The 20,734-nt window shown below is 39.0% G+C and overlaps 1 long non-coding RNA gene across 1 annotated transcript; it reads left to right on the top strand.

Moving 5' to 3' along the window:
- Nucleotides 1–1,792: 1,792 nt before the first annotated feature.
- On the top strand, nt 1,793–19,813 carry LOC141282041 (uncharacterized). The gene is made up of 3 exons (XR_012336565.1): nt 1,793–1,907; nt 19,031–19,478; nt 19,707–19,813. It is a non-coding gene; the product is annotated as an uncharacterized lncRNA (long non-coding RNA).
- Nucleotides 19,814–20,734: the final 921 nt, after the last annotated feature.

Genomic DNA, 20,734 nt, shown 5'->3' with positions numbered 1-20,734 from the left:
ACTCCTTCCAAAACTGCCAAAAACCTCAGTGTAGTCTTTGATGACGAAATATCCTTCACTGATTACATTGCAAAGACAGCGCGATCATGCCGATGTCCGTTATACAATATCAGAAAGATAAACTCATTCCTTACGGAGCATGCTGCACAACTCCTGATCCAGGCCCTCATAATCTCCAGGCTGGACTACTGTAATGCTCTCCTTGCTGGCCTTACTGCACAGCCTATCAAACCACTCCAATTGGTTTATCTTCCAAAAGCCCTAAAGGTCTCATGTGACGCCGCTCTTCATCTCTCTTCACTGGCTACCAATTGAAGTGTGTGTCAGGAAGTCACTAATGCTCACCTACAGAGCTTTCACTGGCACTGCACCGGCATACTTTTCACACCCCATCCAAAACGTTACGTTCAGCAAATGAGCGGTGCTTTGTCATACCTTCACAAAAGGGCACAAAATCACGTTCCCCCTAATTTTCCTTTATTACTCCCTGCTGGTGGAAGGATATTCATACAGGAGTCCAGTCAGCCACATCTCTTGCTACATTTAAAAAACAACAAAAAACGTATCTCTTCCAAAAATACTTATTGACTGCAGACACCTCTTCTGTCTTAAAAAAATCTCTACCTCTCTTAACACGTATTGTTTTGGAATAGTGAAAGCTTGTGACTTGGTATAAGCACTCCCTATGAAAAATCACTTTATTGTTTCCTTATCTTTGCAAGTCACTTTGGATAAAAATGTTAAATGCCTAAATGTAAATGTAAGCATCTTTTAAATACATTCATGTCATGGTACTTCTTACCTGAGCACACAACTCCAACATCCTTCTTGTGTTTTTTAAGACAGATAGACAGATTTTAACTTTGATGTAACCACATACTGTTTAGTTTTAAATGTGCAATAAATTCTATTTAATAAATCTGCATATGAAGTTATTAACTAGAAGTTATTGCACATTTAAAACTAAACATTATTTGGTTACATCACAGTTAAAATCTGTCTTTTAAGTAAATAAATAAATAGAGCACATAAACATATATACAGTATAAAAATTACCTATAAATTATCCTATCAGTATAAATAAATATCTGTTGCTAAATCTATAAATACAACAAGTGTCCTAATAAAAACATTTGTACATTTAATAAATAAACAATTTAATACATCTACTGAATATATCATTCTCAATGTACAGTACATGCAGCATTTAATAATGTAATACTTTATTTATCCACTAGATGGCAGAACTGTCAATCAAATCATCAGTAAATGTTGTGACTACATGAAGAATCTTCACTGTGCTGCATGTTTTGTACCCAATGTAAATTTCACTGCACTTTTATTTTGAGGTAAATTATTCTCACTGAACACAACACTGACCTACAAACTCACAACCAACCTTAAAATCTTACCTGTTTTATGGTCAAACTCTCATCGACCTCTGATAGGCTACTGCAATCGTGCTTCTGTCCTAATCACAGCCAATCCGACAGAGAGCCATAACACACTCAAATGCGACCGATATTACTTTTATAACATCTACGACTGGTTAAAAATAAAAATTTTAAGTAACTGTGAGATTGATTTATCCTCGACTGCCACCATGCGGTCATGACTGAAACAACAGCAAACCCTCCTTTGATCTCACACATGAACGCGCTGCAAACATCACGCGCGCGTCAAAGACTGTGTGTTTAGATTTAACTTTTTATTAAAACAGAATGTAACATTTTGTGTTTTTGAAGTGAAGTCATTGATTGTTGACATATATTGTGAATTTAAGACGTGAGGAGTCAAATCGATGTTCAATTTTGATTATTAATGCCTGAAGTCATTCTTACGTCATCATTGGTGGTCCTTTACTTGTCCGACGGCTCTGTTGTTGTTGTTGTGGGAGCTCAACTGAGGTAAATCTTACATGATTCTCTAAAATGTAATTAAACTGAACGTCTGATAAAAGTAAACATGTTTAAAGTGAAGCTGCATATGAGGGTTCATCATATAATGTTCAAAGATGTTTCTGATAATAGTTAAAGGGGGTGGGTAGACGATTGCTTGTTTGTGTGCTTCAAATACTAAAAACATTAATATCAGAGGGCTGTTCCTTAAAACAAGATTACGAACAGGCCCGGTACTAGGCTTGCTGGACTGGGGGGGCAGTCAGGATTTTTGGGTGGGCAGCCATTCCTCGACTAAAATGATTCATACACTAAAATTATGGATGTTTCAATCCAATATTATTTTGCATAGGCTATGTCTTAAAATAAAGGGCCATTTATATGTCCTTTTGCAAGTTCAAATTTTAAAAGTAGATCCGATTAGATTTACAATGATTTATAATGTTATAATGATTACACTTAATGTAGTTTTACACATTAAGTCACAGTTAATGAAATCAGGCAAGCAGGTGATATTAATGCAAAGCTGTACAAATAGCTATATTTTAATAATGTGTACACTGCATTTAATCTATTATTTCACTTATAGATAAATGAAAGCCATTCTTATAACTACCCAACATATGCCTTTCTTCTAATAAACACTTAGTTGTTAGGCACTTTATTTCCACTTCTCAAACATTTTCTTCATTTAAAATAATGCATTTTCAATGTGATATATGTGATAAGCTATATTTTCATTAATTCCTGACCCTATCATGCTGCTGCAGCAACCTCAAATATCACAACAAAGCACAACGCTTTAAATAATCTATATTGAAACATCATGAAAGCAATTTGACATGCATGACAAATTCGTCAAAGGTTATCCTGTTTGCCTATAACAGCACCAGACAAAAGCACAAGCCCTAAAATACTGTAAGTGGGATTTGCGACGAGACCAAAGATAAATCATACTGCTTTGTACATAACACAGCAAATTAGATATTATAATACAACGCAACATTATAAAATACAACGTTTTACCTTACGATGACCTTGCGGAGTGAAAGCTCCTCCTGAACTTAAACGTCTGTAGATTTTTGTGTGTGAAGTTTTTTCTCAAACGCGAGCTGAATGAGATGATGACTATGAAAAAAACGCTAAAATTTGATTGTAAAACTGCACGCAATGCTCAGCTGTTACAATGCTGTATATTTACTGTATAACCATCTTATATCAATTATATCTACTATATAGTATGCCACAACCAAACTGCATATTCTAATTTTAATAAACAGAACTACGTCTAAAACAAACACATGAAATGCTGCTGGAGACTTGCCATTGGCTGTTGTATTTGAATGAATAAGTAATGAGGTGAGTCTAAGAAAGAATAAGGGGCTATTTTGGGCATGTTTTACTATAAAAAAAGTTTCATTTTAATATGTGTTGTGTCATTACGTTTATGTAATACTAAATTGCATTGTTTCTGATATATATTTTAAAGATGCGGTCACCGTCATAGAGAACAGTAGTACGTTTCATGCGAGTTAAATACTGCTGAAGAAAACGCTAATGCTTGAATATGCTAATCAGACTATAGTGGGCGGGAGATGTAAACACTAGCTTTGCCAACAGAAGATGTTTTATGTATAAAAAGACTCCGTTATTTTATGGTTGGCTGAATATTTTTGGGGGGGGGGCAGAAGGAAAATCTGGGGGGGCAATGCCCCCCCCCCAGCCCCCCTGTAGACCCGGCCCTGATTACGAAATAAGCCAGACTTATTTTGTGAGACTTATTGTCTGTAGATTCGGTTCCATTAAGCAAACTTGAAAAAGTTAGAACTCATGTACTATGGTAACTTATACTGGGGAAGGGTTTGTAACATCTGGCTGGACGTCCACTGGAGGTCTCTTCAGTCTGGGTCGTTAACGGTTTCATGCTGTGACCCTAGAATGAGTTTTGTCACCAGGTCTGCTCGGACGCTTTCGTCAGAAGATCCTAATCTCCTGATTACACACATTTCCAGACCTATCGACTCTCTCTCTGGCTGTTTTATTGTGCCAGTCTAAGCAAATTAACACCTCAAAGCAAACTTCAAACCGTGAGCAGAGACGAAGCAGCCATGACACAAAAATGTGTCTGTCTCACAGCTAAGACCCAAATAAATTGGTTTAAATTGTATATATTATATATCCTTGTATTGCATGTTTGTATCTGTAATGAACCACTTTCTTGTAACACTATAGGGATGCTTTGTTCATCTTAGCATGTCTCATAATTCACATTCATGAGATTACTATTTGATGTGTGTTTCAAACCATACCTTGTTTACACTCTTAATAACCCCCTTTTCCTTTCCTGATCAATGATGTGCATCATCTTACCATAACTGATATCAAACTTGTTAAATATTAATCAAAATTATTATTTAACAAAATCTTTAGCATAGTCCATCTATGCAAATGAGTCTGGTAAAACAAAGACAAAGTTTTCCTACTCTATCAACACCCTTTTGGATTGGTCATCTGAACTTCAAGGGGTTGGTCTAAACTCAGGTTAAGAGGCCTGCACCCCAATTCATCGAGGCTCACAGCACACAGCTCACGCACAGCACGCCAAACGGCTGCTCAACAGCGAGGCCACGGCGCCCAGCCGGGCTCGCTGTGAGACCTGTCCCTCTCTCGGATAGTTTCACGGGCACCCTGACACTTGGACAAACTTGGACAAACTGGACAAATTAATCGCCACAGATTAACCAGACCGACGGATTAACCCAAAAAGGAACAACTCCTACGGACACCTCAGGACTCCGTCACGTGACCACAAACTCAGGAACTCTCTTCCTCGCACACGCGCCCATACAGCTGGACGTACACACGTGCCTCACAAAAGCCAAACGCAAGTATCGCTTGTTCATTCGCTGTAAAAAGTTATTGCCCCTTTTAATTAAGGTGATTCTTAGAGTTCTGATGGTTTGTGCAGAAGTTAAGTCTATAGTGATATTGCCCTTCCTTAACTCTCTCTCTCTCTCTTAATTTTCCATTCTTTCTCTTTCATATATGTTTCTTGTTTGTTGTTTGTATGTATAGTTAGTCTTGTGTGTTTTTGTAATGTAACGTAGTTTAATAAACCGGTTTTGCATTTCACAATTGAATTGTTTCTGTGTTCAATGCTCATGAAATAAATGTCACTTAATCTGCCGTTGTAAGATTAAAAATAAATATAGGAATTTATTACTTGGTCACAACTTGTCACAGCCCCCTATGCTGATAGTGATCAAAGACTATTGTCACAACTGTTTATCCAATACAGTGGGGGTTTTAGGTGGTTTTCTGATTGGTCAGTTTGAATGTATTATGTTGGGTTTGGTCAAGTACATTGGGGGTTAAAGGTGATCTTCTGATTGGTCAATTTGAATGTTTCAAGTTAGGTTTAGTCACATGGTCAAGAGATAGAGGATAAAGGTCAATGTTTTTATGAGCTCTGGGCTTTTTGCTTTGGCTTTTTGGCTTTTGCATTGGCCTTTCCCCTTTCCTTTCTTCTTCACTGGGGTTCAGGCCATTAGGCCTAGGTTCCAGTTCCCTTACTTCTAAACTTTCTTTCTTTCTCTGTTCTCTATCTTATCAGGTAATATCTCACATACATTGGAAACAGTCAATTGTTTGTATTATGTACCATTTCATGCATTTATAGTGTAACCATTTCAACTGTAACTTTAAGTCAGTACTGTAATTAAACCTTTTCATTTACAAATCTGTTGTTTAGTTTTGATTTAGTGTTAATACTTAAACGCTCCATATTGCAATTCAATATATTCATACTCTAGCAACGCTCTCAGACATATTGTGTCCGAAACCGGGGAACGATTGCAGTTTTTATTCTCCTTCCGAAACCTGAGATCCCTTACAGTTTGGTGGCCCGTACGGGGATCCCTTGCGGTGAGTTTTCTGAGTTTTACTTTGATTGATCAACTAAATGAGGACTTTATCACAGTTAATCCTGTGAATGGGTTAAAGGCCTTCTGAACACACAGTGGGTAAGTCTGTTTTCATTGTTTCATGGCATGGTTAGTTAAATCTCCATTTGCATGAATTGTATGAAACGGAAATTAAAAGGACCTTAAATAGTCCTAACATTGTTGTACAGTTAGAGATTATTTCAGATTATCTCCTCGGGGATGGAAGGGAGTAACTCCAGTAATGATATATTGTTTGATTTATGGAGCGAGAAAGTTGAATCTACACTTTCTAAATTATATAGAAAGGGTCTGGATTACTACGCTACCACTGATGATATTCTCACATGGTGGCGCATGGTTGGTGTTGAACAAAGAAAATCCAAACATGCTGACACCATTGAGGCTTTGAATTTCATGACGTGCAAGCAGCTACGTAAAAATACTGGAATTATTAAGTCAATCCTGAATGCTAAAAGTGATGAATTGGGAACCAAAAATGCTGAATTACAAAAGTCAGAGGCAAAGATCCAAAATCTTCAAACTCAGATAGATCAACTATCATCTGAGCAGTTAGCCCTGGCTAAACAGTGTGAGAAGTATAAAGACATTATTGCAGATGTAAGGGCTAAACTAATTGTGCGAGACACTAGGTCTCCCCAAACGCTTAACAGCAATGGGACTAAAAAAGATGCTACTTGTACTAAAGAGAATGTATTTTCCAGAACCCAGAAAAGTGTTCCTATTTCAGCAATTGGGGTGATGCATCAACATGCTGGAACAGAACCGCATGATGTGAATGAAGCATTAGAGAGTCACAGACCTCCTGAAGCTCCAGTAGAACCAAGCTACAGACCCGGTGGCAAAATGAACAGGCTTTGTAGTTCCTGTCACAAAATAGGCCATACAGAGGAGAAATGCTGGTCACTGGGCAGGGGCAGACCTCCACCTTATTATTTAAAATGTAGGAAATCACTTTCTAAGGACAGATGTAAACAATCTGGTTTTGCAGGTAAAACCATTACTGAGTTAACTGCATTGTTCATGCAAGGACTCCAGCTGCTAACCTCACTTGCTAGTGGCTTAGCAGCCAGTTAGCATGTGTTTAACATTCTCATTACAACGATCCTGTTTGCATTTCCTGATTTGTAATTGTTCGTAATGCATTGTTGTTTCTATAGAACACAAATTCTAGTTGTTTGTTGTACTATATGTACACATAGGCTAATGAAGTTAATTTCTTATAACACTTGACTGTTTCCATTGTAAGTGTTGGACGAAACATTTAAGTGAGAGGTTGTTGAAGCTACATGTATTCTAGACCAGTCGTCTTGTGTTAATGGAATAACTTTTGCTCTTGAAATTGTCTATTAGTTTCAAGTTGTATGTGTTTCTATGTTGAATGATTTGTCTCCTAAGTGGTAAACTCTGCTATTCCCTGTATAGCTGCAGTCAGACCCTAAAGAGGAGCACAAAAATGCCATGTGGCTACATTGTGTTATATAATTACATTAATGAAAATGTTTTACCTCACAACAGGATCCAGTAGCACTTTTACCATGCTTAACTAAAAACATGGGTGTGAGAAGATTTACAGAGCCAGATTACAATCTCATACTTATAATATCAAAATGGCTCCCTGTTTTCAACAACAGGACTAAATTTGCATCACAATTTTATCTTCCTCACCTTTGTTGCAGCATGGTATTCACACATAGCCTTAGTTAAATTCACACATAGCAAACACAATTCGCCTCACATCAGTCATTATGTTAAAATGTCTGATGTCAAGCATCTGTTTTGGTTTCTTTTCATAAAGTTTGATAAGTTTTATGTCTCAAATACTGAAATCTTGATAAAGAGTTATTTTCTATGTGTAATAATTTCATTAATTTTGCTATTATGTTTTACATTTAATTTGCTCTTTATCCAAGACATTTAAAACTGTCATGTTCTTTGTTCTCATTTTGTTCATTTTATTTATATTGGTTATACTGGAAAATTAAGATCTTTAATATCATGTATTTGGTTACACTAAATATATTGTTGTTGTTGTTGCTCCTACTGACAAAGTGGGTTGTTAAAACTAACATTTGCTAAGTTTAAAAAGAACCATTTCATTTACATGTTTCCAAAAACAATGTAAGAGCTTTTATTATTTTTTCTTTTATTCTCACCTTGACCATGTTTTAATGTATTTGACAGGGATTTAAGGTTGAAGACCAATCTGACCATTTAAAACTTGAGTAACAAATGCCATATGCTTTGCTGTATGTTGTGCCATTTGCTTAAATCACAGGATTCCTGCTGTTTCACATTTTGGGTGTTGCCTAAAAGAGAAGGACAAAAGTGAAACCCCCTTCAGGGCCTGTTCTTGTGAAGGTGTGAAGTATCGATGGAAATCTGCATAACTATGAAAGGTGCAATTCCATTCGATGAAGCCTTTCATGCAGGGCTGTAAGGAGAAGGATGTCTTCAAGTCTCATCAACCAGCAACCAGTTTGGACAATAAGTCTGAAGATGACCACTGCACACAACTGAAAGCATAATCTTATGAACTGTGTCATCATGGATCTTTCTACGAATGGCCCATGTTGCCAAAGGGCGGATTGTAAGATTAAAAATAAATATAGGAATTTATTACTTGGTCACAACTTGTCACAGCCCCCTATGCTGATAGTGATCAAAGACTATTGTCACAACTGTTTATCCAATACAGTGGGGGTTTTAGGTGGTTTTCTGATTGGTCAGTTTGAATGTATTATGTTGGGTTTGGTCAAGTACATTGGGGGTTAAAGGTGATCTTCTGATTGGTCAATTTGAATGTTTCAAGTTAGGTTTAGTCACATGGTCAAGAGATAGAGGATAAAGGTCAATGTTTTTATGAGCTCTGGGCTTTTTGCTTTGGCTTTTTGGCTTTTGCATTGGCCTTTCCCCTTTCCTTTCTTCTTCACTGGGGTTCAGGCCATTAGGCCTAGGTTCCAGTTCCCTTACTTCTAAACTTTCTTTCTTTCTCTGTTCTCTATCTTATCAGGTAATATCTCACATACATTGGAAACAGTCAATTGTTTGTATTATGTACCATTTCATGCATTTATAGTGTAACCATTTCAACTGTAACTTTAAGTCAGTACTGTAATTAAACCTTTTCATTTACAAATCTGTTGTTTAGTTTTGATTTAGTGTTAATACTTAAACGCTCCATATTGCAATTCAATATATTCATACTCTAGCAACGCTCTCAGACATATTGTGTCCGAAACCGGGGAACGATTGCAGTTTTTATTCTCCTTCCGAAACCTGAGATCCCTTACACCGTTAAGATCTTAAAGCTACATGCTTAAAAATACTTTATAGCAGTAAGAATGTTATTTTCTAAAGGCCACAGAATTAACTTCTTAAATGAACAATTATGAGTATTCGCTGGACAAATACATTAATTAATTGTTATTATTATTCTGCTAAATCAGTTTAAAATCTTAATAATTTGTATAATTAATTAGTTAATTGTACTTATTATTCCATTTGAGCTAAATATGGGAATTACCCCAAATTCCCTTCAATTCCCGTAGTGTTTCGGTCGGAGGTTTATAGTGTTTTAAATAACACCGTTCTCCTCCTCCCGCTGATTCGCTACATATTAATGGTGGAGAATGCGCGGGCAGATTTAAACATTATTTCTGAGCAAAAACAGTTAACAAGTCAAATGTGTTTTGCATTGTGTGAATGAAAAGAACTATCAGCTATAACTGTGTCCGTTCTTATATTGGTATGAATGAAAATGTAATTTCCTGTATCATTTTCAGGACATAACAGACTCGCGCCCCTGTTATGTATAGTTAACTGCAGTCTTTAAGGTAACCGTATTAAAAACCCTTTGATACGCTGCATTACCGTCTAATTCCGCCTAATAAAGATGATAATTCCTTTATTTAGAATTGCGAAGCGGTGGTCGAGTGAGTACTCCCATCTGATAAGGCCTTTTTGTTAAATCTCCAGGAAATGATTTACAATTAGAGAAGCTGTCTATTTGTATGTTTCCATTTTTATTCACGTACGTGGATTTTTAAAATTGTAAGCCCCGAGGGTAAGACTTTTCAATTTTAAAGGAGATAAACCTTGATCAAGTAACTTATGTCAACGGAGAAGAAAGCCCGTTAGACTTTTATTTATTGTGTGTCCCGGTAACGTAAGCCAAAACTGGCACCGGACGAACACAGCTGAAATTACATCCGTCGTCTTAGCAACGCAGCGGTCGCCGATGTAATTATTGTATGGAAGCGAATCTTTGTCAGTTTAAAGCGTACTACCTAGTTCTAACACTAGATGTCAGTCTTGAGTGTCTAACACTTCTCCTTCTCTCTCACTTTACGCCTGACTTCCGCTTTCTTTGTTTGTTGGGCGAAATATCGCCATCTGGTGGGGAAAGCTCGTTTGGTCCTCTCATAAACTCTTTTGGGAGTGTATGACAGGAGTCAAACTGGGATTTTTGACCTTACTTTGATAACTAGGTTATTCTACTACTTTGTAGTTTTATTTCCTACATATTGAATGTTATGGTCTTAAATTATAAATAATAATTAATATTGCTATGCCTTTATTAAGTTATTATTTCTTTATTTAATTTTTATTTTATTTTGATTTATTTTATTTCATTTTTGCTGTTCTCTCCCGCTCCTTACTTTCCTATTTTCTTTTCTATTGTAGAGATTGTATTTTAATTAAGTTTAAATTTAAAATTTAATGCAGTTTGATTTATTTTAAATTTTAATTGAATTAATTCTTTACTGTGAATAGAATCTAGCCCCATAAGTCCCATTCTCAGTGAATTCATTTATGTTTTAACTGGTGCAATAGGATAAGCCCCCTGTCCCTCGCAAGTTGGGCCTAGCCCAGCCACTCTAGCTAAGCCACTCCCCTAGCTCGCATGACTTCATAGTGCCCTCTCCCTGTAAGGCCCTGTCATTAAATCTAGGGTAGAGAACCTGCTAAGCTAAAACAGGGATCCCCTTCTCATCCCTATTTTCCTCTCACATCCTTTTCAATTCTCAGCCTTCTGACTTTGTCTGTTTGGCTGTGTTATTTTCTTTTCAGTTTATTTTTATTTGAATCTCTTTTATTTTTATCCATTTTATTTTATTTGTTTTATTTTCAGCAATTTATCTTTCTCACCTTCTATTTGCTTTTTATTTTATTTTATCATTATAATTAATTAACTTTAATTATTTTGATCATATTTTTATTTTTGGGCTGAAAGACCATATCTGCACAAACCATGAGAAAATGTATTAGTAATGCGACCGATTAACCAAATGTCTGAAGCGACCAATAGGTTAAAACACATCGTCCATTCACTAAACTTTTTCCCTTTTTACCCACACTAATTATCTGCGCCACCGAAGCAAGGCCCCGATAATAGTTTTTATTTGTGCCACTAGCTGATCACATCAGTTAGACCCACATAGCCCGTATTTTTATTTATTTAAAACTCAGCCTCGTTAAAATTCTGCGGACTTGTATTGGCTCTTTGTGTTTTGTCACCCACCAGTGCGCCAACGTGTCCAGATCACCCAGCCCTGCCAACCACTGTGACCAGCTGGAGGCATGGCTCAACGATCCGACATCTGACCTCCTGCCCAATGTCGCCAACGATCTGCAGCGCCGAGACCGAGAGCAACATGATGGCAACCTGGACGAGATCATAGCCCGTGATTCAACGCAGAGCTACAGCCACAAGGAGATGGCAAGGATCACAGGTGCCATCGCTCACAACCTCATCATCCAGCTAAAGTGGGACGAAAGGAACGTCACCCACCTGGAACAGGATGCAGCAACGCTAAAGCTCCAAGCAAAGGAAGCCTGGAGGAATCAGGAGGACGCGCAGACTCGTCTAGATCGGCTGACACAGGAATCTAAGGATCAGCAGCAGCTGATTGAGGAGGAACACAAGAGGAAAAAGAATGAGGCGAGACAACTTCACAAGGCCATCTCACAACTCCACACAGACACAGAGCACAGAGAGCAGCAGGAAAAGACCGCCAAAGAGGAGCTGGGAAAGCTCCTGCAGGCCAAAAGTCTTCTGGTAAGAGCCAAGGCAGAACAGAAAGAACGTGATGCCAAGTCCAAGGCCTACGAAAACCACCTGCAAGCTGCTCAAGCTGAAATTCAAGTTCTTGTTCAGCAACATCACCAACCTAAGGACGAACGTGATTCCGTCCAAAAAGAACTTTTATATGGTTTCAGAATGCAAGCTGAACCATTGAGAGAGAAAGCATCATTCTCCTCTCATCCAACCAGTGTCTCTGCACTCCCCCACCAAAGTTTCCTGCTGAAAAAGAGGGGGGTGAGAGCCCACTGTTAAGAACTTTGCCAGCCAGCGTCCACAACCCTCTCACAAGAACACAAGGGGGGTGGGGCCAACACCTTTCCCAATGATGTCTACAGACACATGGACCCAAAGACCTTGACAAGCTGGCTAGAAACAGTCCAACATTTAGTCCAAACACTGCAGGTGTCCATGACATCCACGCTTACCTGCAAAACATTGACTTTTATGTGCACACGCTGCCGAATGTAACCACGAGAGACCAGCTGTATCTGCTATGGATTACTTCCAGCCATTAGGTGAGGAGCTTCCTGGACCGGCAGTCAGAAAGTGTCAAGTTGGATTATAAGGAGCTGCAAATGGCCTTGATAGAAGAGTTTTCAGATCCAGAATCACGATGAGGACTAATCGCTGCAATGGACTTAAAACAAAGCAGAAATGAAACTCCACAGGCCTACTACTACAACTGACTTTCAGTCTACTCCAGCTCACAAAACGAGCCAAGAATGGAGGAAACATCAAGATCCTCCCCCTGCAAAGCTTTATTTTACCGTAATGCAACACTTAGGATTTATGGCCTACCCTCACCTGACGACAACCAGACAGCTGCAGGACTTCGTCCATAAAGCCTACGGTAAACAAAAGCCACCTCTGAAAAGACTGTCATCCTTTCTTTCTCTGAAAATTACCCAAAACGGCCACTGGAGGGCGAACAACAGCGCCACAGTGAAGGACATTTCAGCAGAGAGCCAAGAGGATCGAAGGACTTCACAGCCAAGATCATCAGACAGCCAGAGGACAGCGTCCATGGAAACCATCCTGCACCTGTCAGAATGAGAAGTCCAAACAGTCAACAGATGGACCAGGTTCGACACACAGTGAACAAAGCTAAGTCTGAACTGTCACAAAAGCAAAGCGACACATACACATCTGAGTCAGCAGAGATTTTGAAAATAGTGAAGAAGTCAAATCCAAAAGGAGGCCTCACAAGGAGAACCGCGAGGATGAACCGAACTATTTATCACTAGCAGCAGCACTGGAATACAGCAAGAACTTTCCAGAAAACCCTCCTGCAAGCAACACTTAAATCTCTGCCACTCATCACGTTACCATCGATCCAGTCATCGCAAAAATCAGAGACTTTGGCACACAAACTGTATTTCAAACATCAACCAGTCAGATTCAGCAGGTACCAGAAAAGTGCTGTGTTAGACATCTGTTTCCCTACAGAATCACTGAAGACCAGCCTTAACTGCCTTCCAGTTACCACACAAAACCTGGTACTAAGGCCCTGGGAAACCTGAATTAGAGAGGAGTAGCTAAAAGACTCTATTTAGCAACCACCACGAAAAACACAAGGTCAGATTGGAAACCCTCGCCAACACTGGAGCTGATCTAATGCTGATGTCATTCCAGCTTTTCACAAGACTCCAGAACAAAGATGAAGCACAAAATCTGACCCTCAACCCACAAAGGTGTATGCTGAATATGCAGTCTCACAGCCAAACTGCAACAGGTGCTTTCCATCCACCTGACCATCGGTCCTATGAGACTTCTACACCCTGTGTAAATCTCACCAGTGGACACATATCCTCTTTTCATTGGCAAAGACTTGTTAGATAGTTTTGAGCTTTTAACAGACTTTAAAAAGTAAAAATTTGGTCTCAGGTGAGAGACCTTCTACATTTTCACTCAGAAAATCACCTGAAGTACATTGCCAAGTCACAAAGTTATGGATTACCCAGCAGCCAGTCGCGAAACATCGTCTCAGACCAAAAGTTCAAGTTCACTGTTGTGCACATTACAAACAACCCACCCACCCGCCCAACTGTGATTGCACTGACCTGCGGCCAACACACGCCCACCACCACAGTGCCCATCACATAGCCACTTACACTGGCTCCACATATCTCAAACAGTGACATAGCTGCATTACATGCCTCCGACACCACCATACAAGCTATGTCAACCACCTCTCAGACCCCTCCACCTGCCCTATCATGAACTCTGACCTCATTGCTACACCAGCCCTTAAATGTCTTAACGACATGTAACACCTGCTGCATATACAACATCACATCCTCTTATATGTCCCTGACGACCGCACTACACCAAAGCATGTGGTTCTTCATTGACATAGGGGGGTCCTACAGATGTATGCGCATGACACAGCATGTGCCAGACACCAAGTCGCAAGAGCCACGTACAAACCACTGAAACAGGTGGCATACTGGCCCTGGATGCAGCAGGACTTAGCAGAATGCATCAAAGGATGCCTGGTTTGCTGCTAACTACAATCGGCTAACCCAAACCACAGAGCACCACTGCAAAGAACAGGTGCTAATTTTGGTCAGACTTTAAGACTTTTAGGCTGGGTAAACTGCTACCCAGGTCGACGAGGGGCAACAAACATTTACTCATGGTCATTTGCCAATTCACACAGTGGGTCGAGCCTCCCAGCACCCAATGACACTGCTCAAAACACAGCACCTCTACACATGATCCACATCTTCGCCAGGTTCGAACTGCCACTGAGAGTCAACTCAGATAGAGGTACCCATTTCACAGCTGAAATTATTAAAGATGTGTGGAAACCCCTAGGCGCACACGCCCAACTCCACATCAGCATCATCCCTCCTCATCGGACCAAGTGAAAGAACCAAGCAGACTGTGGCTAGCATGTCAAAGAAATGTGTCTCAGCAAATCAGATGGACTGGGATCGGAAACTCCCCTTTAGTGTTATGGCTATCAGATCGACCCCAAATTAATTTACTGGTGTGTCTCCCTTCAAACCATTGACGGGACGGCAGATGACACTGCCAGTACACCTGTTGTACCAACCTTGAGATTCCAATCTCATCACAGCCAACACCACTCACCAGAATCCCAATGAACTTCACAGGCATCTGGAAACCTTCGCTTCCGCCCGGGAACAGCTACAGAAGATGGCTGAGGGCTAGAAGGCATACTACGACTGGAAGTCATCATGAGAGGAACTGGACGTGGATGACAATGTTTGGTACAACAGCTTTGCACAGCCACTTCACACAACTCACCAGTGACTGTCGAAGGAAGTTCTGCCACGCAGGACAGGGCCCCATCAGATTGTGGACAAAATCTCTGCTGTTGCATACCAGACCAGGATGGACAGGGAGCAGAAAGAAACAATCTTCAGATGGGTCCATCATAACACAACCAACACACTAAACATTAAGGCATAACAGAAAAGGGGGGACTAGTTCCAACTAGACCAAACCGCCTCCTTACTGCCTCACCACCAAACAACAGCTGCATCTTGCATCAAACCCGCGCAGGTGCAGCTTCACTAAAGACATTCACTATCTCAGCCCAAACATTCCTTCTCCTCGGGACAACACTGATAACATCTGTGGGCTGCAGCCCATGAAGATCGACTCCCAGTGTTCCGCTTCGGTTAAACCACTAGCCGATGCCACTAACACTCGTAGGTGACTGATGGCTGTTCAACACCCCAGCCTACACAAACACGTTAACCTACAAACCACCCACATCAGTCTGCACAACCAGACAAAGTGGATTCAAACTCCAAAGGATGTGATTCTCCACATTGATGACCTGGCACTTGATCACCTTCCCAGTGAGTAGTACCACATCAAACTGGAAATCTCAACTTTCTTCAGGGACCACCACTTCATCGTAAACCCTGAACTGGAAATGAGGATTGCGTAAGGGAGGACCCAAACTAATTGATGTCACAGACTTCAACACTGTCCTCCAGATACTCGCTCAGATGCCCACTACAGACAGCCTTTGGGTTGTCTGATAATTGGACTGCCACTGACACGGTACTGTGCCTCTCCGCAGGAATAGGATACATCCTTACTCTTAGCCTAACCTTCATCCCATAATGAAGAGTCAACGGGATGGAAGAGTTCAGCGAACAGGTTCACAACTGTCCTCCTGTTGGACATTCAAATGGAACCGTGGAAGGCAGCACACCCAGGCAGAGCCAGAGCGCAATCTCATTCAAATCACCCTTTGCCTATTTGACAGAACGCTGCAGACAATTAAGATACACCTGCCATCCAGACTTCATGACCTGCCTGATCATCGCCCGCCAAAGTCTCCCTGGACTTTAACGGTCGTGAAGGGGGGAATATGTAACATCTGGCTGGACGTCCACTGGAGGTCTCTTCAGTCTGGGTCGTTAACGGTTTCATGCTGTGACCCTAGAATGAGTTTTGTCACCAGGTCTGCTCGGACGCTTTCGTCAGAAGATCCTAATCTCCTGATTACACACATTTCCAGACCTATCGACTCTCTCTCTGGCTGTTTTATTGTGCCAGTCTAAGCAAATTAACACCTCAAAGCAAACTTCAAACCGTGAGCAGAGACGAAGCAGCCATGACACAAAAATGTGTCTGTCTCACAGCTAAGACCCAAATAAATTGGTTTAAATTGTATATATTATATATCCTTGTATTGCATGTTTGTATCTGTAATGAACCACTTTCTTGTAACACTATAGGGATGCTTTGTTCATCTTAGCATGTCTCATAATTCACATTCATGAGATTACTATTTGATGTGTGTTTCAAACCATACCTTGTTTACACTCTTAATAACCCCCTTTTCCTTTCCTGATCAATGATGTGCATCATCTTACCATAACTGATATCAAACTTGTTAAATATTAATCAAAATTATTATTTAACAAAATCTTTAGCATAGTCCATCTATGCAAATGAGTCTGGTAAAACAAAGACAAAGTTTTCCTACTCTATCAACACCCTTTTGGATTGGTCATCTGAACTTCAAGGGGTTGGTCTAAACTCAGGTTAAGAGGCCTGCACCCCAATTCATCGAGGCTCACAGCACACAGCTCACGCACAGCACGCCAAACGGCTGCTCAACAGCGAGGCCACGGCGCCCAGCCGGGCTCGCTGTGAGACCTGTCCCTCTCTCGGATAGTTTCACGGGCACCCTGACACTTGGACAAACTTGGACAAACTGGACAAATTAATCGCCACAGATTAACCAGACCGACGGATTAACCCAAAAAGGAACAACTCCTACGGACACCTCAGGACTCCGTCACGTGACCACAAACTCAGGAACTCTCTTCCTCGCACACGCGCCCATACAGCTGGACGTACACACGTGCCTCACAAAAGCCAAACGCAAGTATCGCTTGTTCATTCGCTGTAAAAAGTTATTGCCCCTTTTAATTAAGGTGATTCTTAGAGTTCTGATGGTTTGTGCAGAAGTTAAGTCTATAGTGATATTGCCCTTCCTTAACTCTCTCTCTCTCTCTTAATTTTCCATTCTTTCTCTTTCATATATGTTTCTTGTTTGTTGTTTGTATGTATAGTTAGTCTTGTGTGTTTTTGTAATGTAACGTAGTTTAATAAACCGGTTTTGCATTTCACAATTGAATTGTTTCTGTGTTCAATGCTCATGAAATAAATGTCACTTAATCTGCCGTTAAGATCTTAAAGCTACATGCTTAAAAATACTTTATAGCAGTAAGAATGTTATTTTCTAAAGGCCACAGAATTAACTTCTTAAATGAACAATTATGAGTATTCGCTGGACAAATACATTAATTAATTGTTATTATTATTCTGCTAAATCAGTTTAAAATCTTAATAATTTGTATAATTAATTAGTTAATTGTACTTATTATTCCATTTGAGCTAAATATGGGAATTACCCCAAATTCCCTTCAATTCCCGTAGTGTTTCGGTCGGAGGTTTATAGTGTTTTAAATAACACCGTTCTCCTCCTCCCGCTGATTCGCTACAGGTTACTGCCAGGCTAAGCCTCAGTTGTTGCTTAACTAGACTTTCACTTACACTGAACTGTAAATGTTATGATATTACAGCTGACTCTCTGATTTTATTTGACTTAATAAACCACTATCAGTGTAAAAATTAACTTATATACAAAATTTAGCACAATTTGTTACAATAATAATTAATACAGTATAGACAGTGTTTAATTATATGGGATGTGATAGGCCTCTCAAATGTTTAGACCAATGCATTATACATTTTATTTTACTTATTTTCTCCTTTATGTGAAGCACTTTGGCTAGCCTTAGGGCTATTGGAAAGGTGCTATATAAATAAACTGACCTTGATATATGCAAAAAATTTAATTACAATCTTAAATAACCCCAATTTATGATAACCTCAGCAGTACAGTTCTAACAATTATATTGTTAAAGAAGTGAAAAAAAAGTGCAGTGTATTGACCTACATTTAAAAAGAAATTCAGATTGTCTGTCATTTCATTTAAAGCACACACAAGTCAAGTACAGTCATTTAATTGTTTTATTTTTATGCTTGTGGTGCAGTTAAGTGTCCCTTCAGTCAATGCAAGTTATTTTAAAGATCTACAGAAGCCTACTTGTGTCTTTCTCCTAACTTTTTAAATTTCCAAATTGTTCATATTAAGGCAGCACTTGTTCAATTGCCAATTGGCCAATAACAATAATTGTTGGGAGATTCACACTATGAGCACCTCACCACACAAGTAAGGCTTTAGATTTGATTTGATCCACGCTCGACCTCTAGGGCTGCTCAAAAATAGCATGCCGCACAATTATCTTGACTTCTTGAGCCTTATTCAAATTAGTAGGACTGCGTAAACCTCAACAAACCGTTATGGAACTGATTTAAGCGTTAATTCAAGTCATGTTTTCCAAGCGAGTTTTATGGAACAGCCCTCAGGTTATCAATAATTTAATCAAACAAACTTTATATATAAACAAACACAGCTGATAAACTAATTGTCTGCTTTGAAAAATGTTGTTAACAGAAACAAGTGTATTTGAATCAGTTCTGCTTAAATCTTCTCTAATATCGGTCTCATATTTCCTCAGGAGATTTGCTTTACAAGAAGAAGAGAGAAAACATGAATATGACAAACTACTTTACAAGAAAAGACGGATTTGTAACAGTCAACAGTTCAGTTAGAGGACAAAAATCCCGAGCATCTGAAACATCTTTACCTGACTGAAAAGAAACGATTAGATGAAGAAGAAGAGGAGAGAAAGAAGAAGAGATGGAAAGAGAGAGCAGTGGATGAAGAGGAGAAACTCAAACACAACACCTGACATCTCTGCTGACCAAACTCATTCATGTCATGAAGCGAAGATCAAAACACAATCTGAAATATAAACCTCACAAAATTATGACTGTTTATTATCATCTGTCTATCATTTGTATTGTTTTAAAATTGTGTTTGTGTTTTATTGTTGTGTAGCTTTATTAAATGAACACACAGAAGATAATGAGAAGATAAAGGAGGAGCTGAGAGGATAAAGAGAGGTGAGGAGAGAATAAACGGACCATGATAACATCCAGTAGATGTGTGATATAACAAAGATATTACATTATAACAACACACAGATTCATCACAAAACTTCACAGAAATACACATGTTATTAAGATGAAGTTGTGTTATTTGTTTTCTGTAGTTTCCTCAATCCTTTAATTTTATGATGAATCTTTTATGTCAGACACAAATCATTGATGTTTGATTTATTTTACCTGCAGGAATTCAAGACAAAACTCCAAGAAGAGTGAACTCGAGCTCAATCTACAGATGGATCTGTTACTGCAGAAGATCCAAACTCAACACAAATCATTCAATAGCAGTAAAACTCAAAACCCTCAGGTTTAAATTGTTTAAAACATTGTGATGTTGAAATGGACCTTCAAAAAAGAAACTGTGCTGTTTAGACGGCCATTTAAATAAAACCACATTTGTGTACAGTATGATGCTCTCTGATATTTTATTTATACTCTTGTCCAACCTGCTATAAAAATAAAGTACATTTGTAACTTCTCTATAAAAGCAAAGCATTTGATATTTAATAAAAAACTATTTGAGATATCAATAAAACATCAGGCACTGTAGCTTTAGTAGCAAAATTTGATCACTTATATGATTTTAAGCTGTAATATGATTTCATGACATGAGACAGTGGGTGTGGTTATTGAGTCACCCAGTCCCTCCCAGTTTGTTTGGCTCCTCCCCCACATCATCATAATCTGTTGGGTAAAACAAAAGCACATATATATTGTTTTAATAATTGTATGAAGATAAACTGAACTATTTAAACAGATAATATATAAAGGTAAAATATATTATAATATACATCTTTAAATGAGATCTAGAGGTTAATAATCTACCTAACAGGTTTGTGTAACCCTATAGTAAGACACAATGGCGCTATTAATAAATGAAACAGTACGTCCTGTGCCCTCAGCTGCTTGAATGTTGAATTCTTGCTGAATTTTCTCCTTTAGTATACAAGCAGAAATTATAAGTGACGCGGTGCCTCCAATTAAGAGATCTGTACACACAAGAATTTGGAATACACTACATCTCTTAATAAAATCAATAAAGTTGAACTTAGTGTCTCTGTGTAGACTTATTTCCTTAAATGATTTCTACAACAAGGTAATTAGAAAAGATGAAACACCGGTTTATTTGTTTACATTCTCAAATGTCCACAAATTAAATGGTTATCAAACAAAACAAAACAAACAAAACAAAACAAAAAAAAGTACTCTCTAAT

Source organism: Paramisgurnus dabryanus, chromosome 1 (assembly GCF_030506205.2).
Source record: "Paramisgurnus dabryanus chromosome 1, PD_genome_1.1, whole genome shotgun sequence".
Classification (NCBI taxonomy): Eukaryota; Metazoa; Chordata; class Actinopteri; order Cypriniformes; family Cobitidae; genus Paramisgurnus; species Paramisgurnus dabryanus.
The sequence above is the reverse complement of the archived record's forward strand: the minus strand, read 5'-3'. Positions and strand labels throughout refer to the sequence as shown.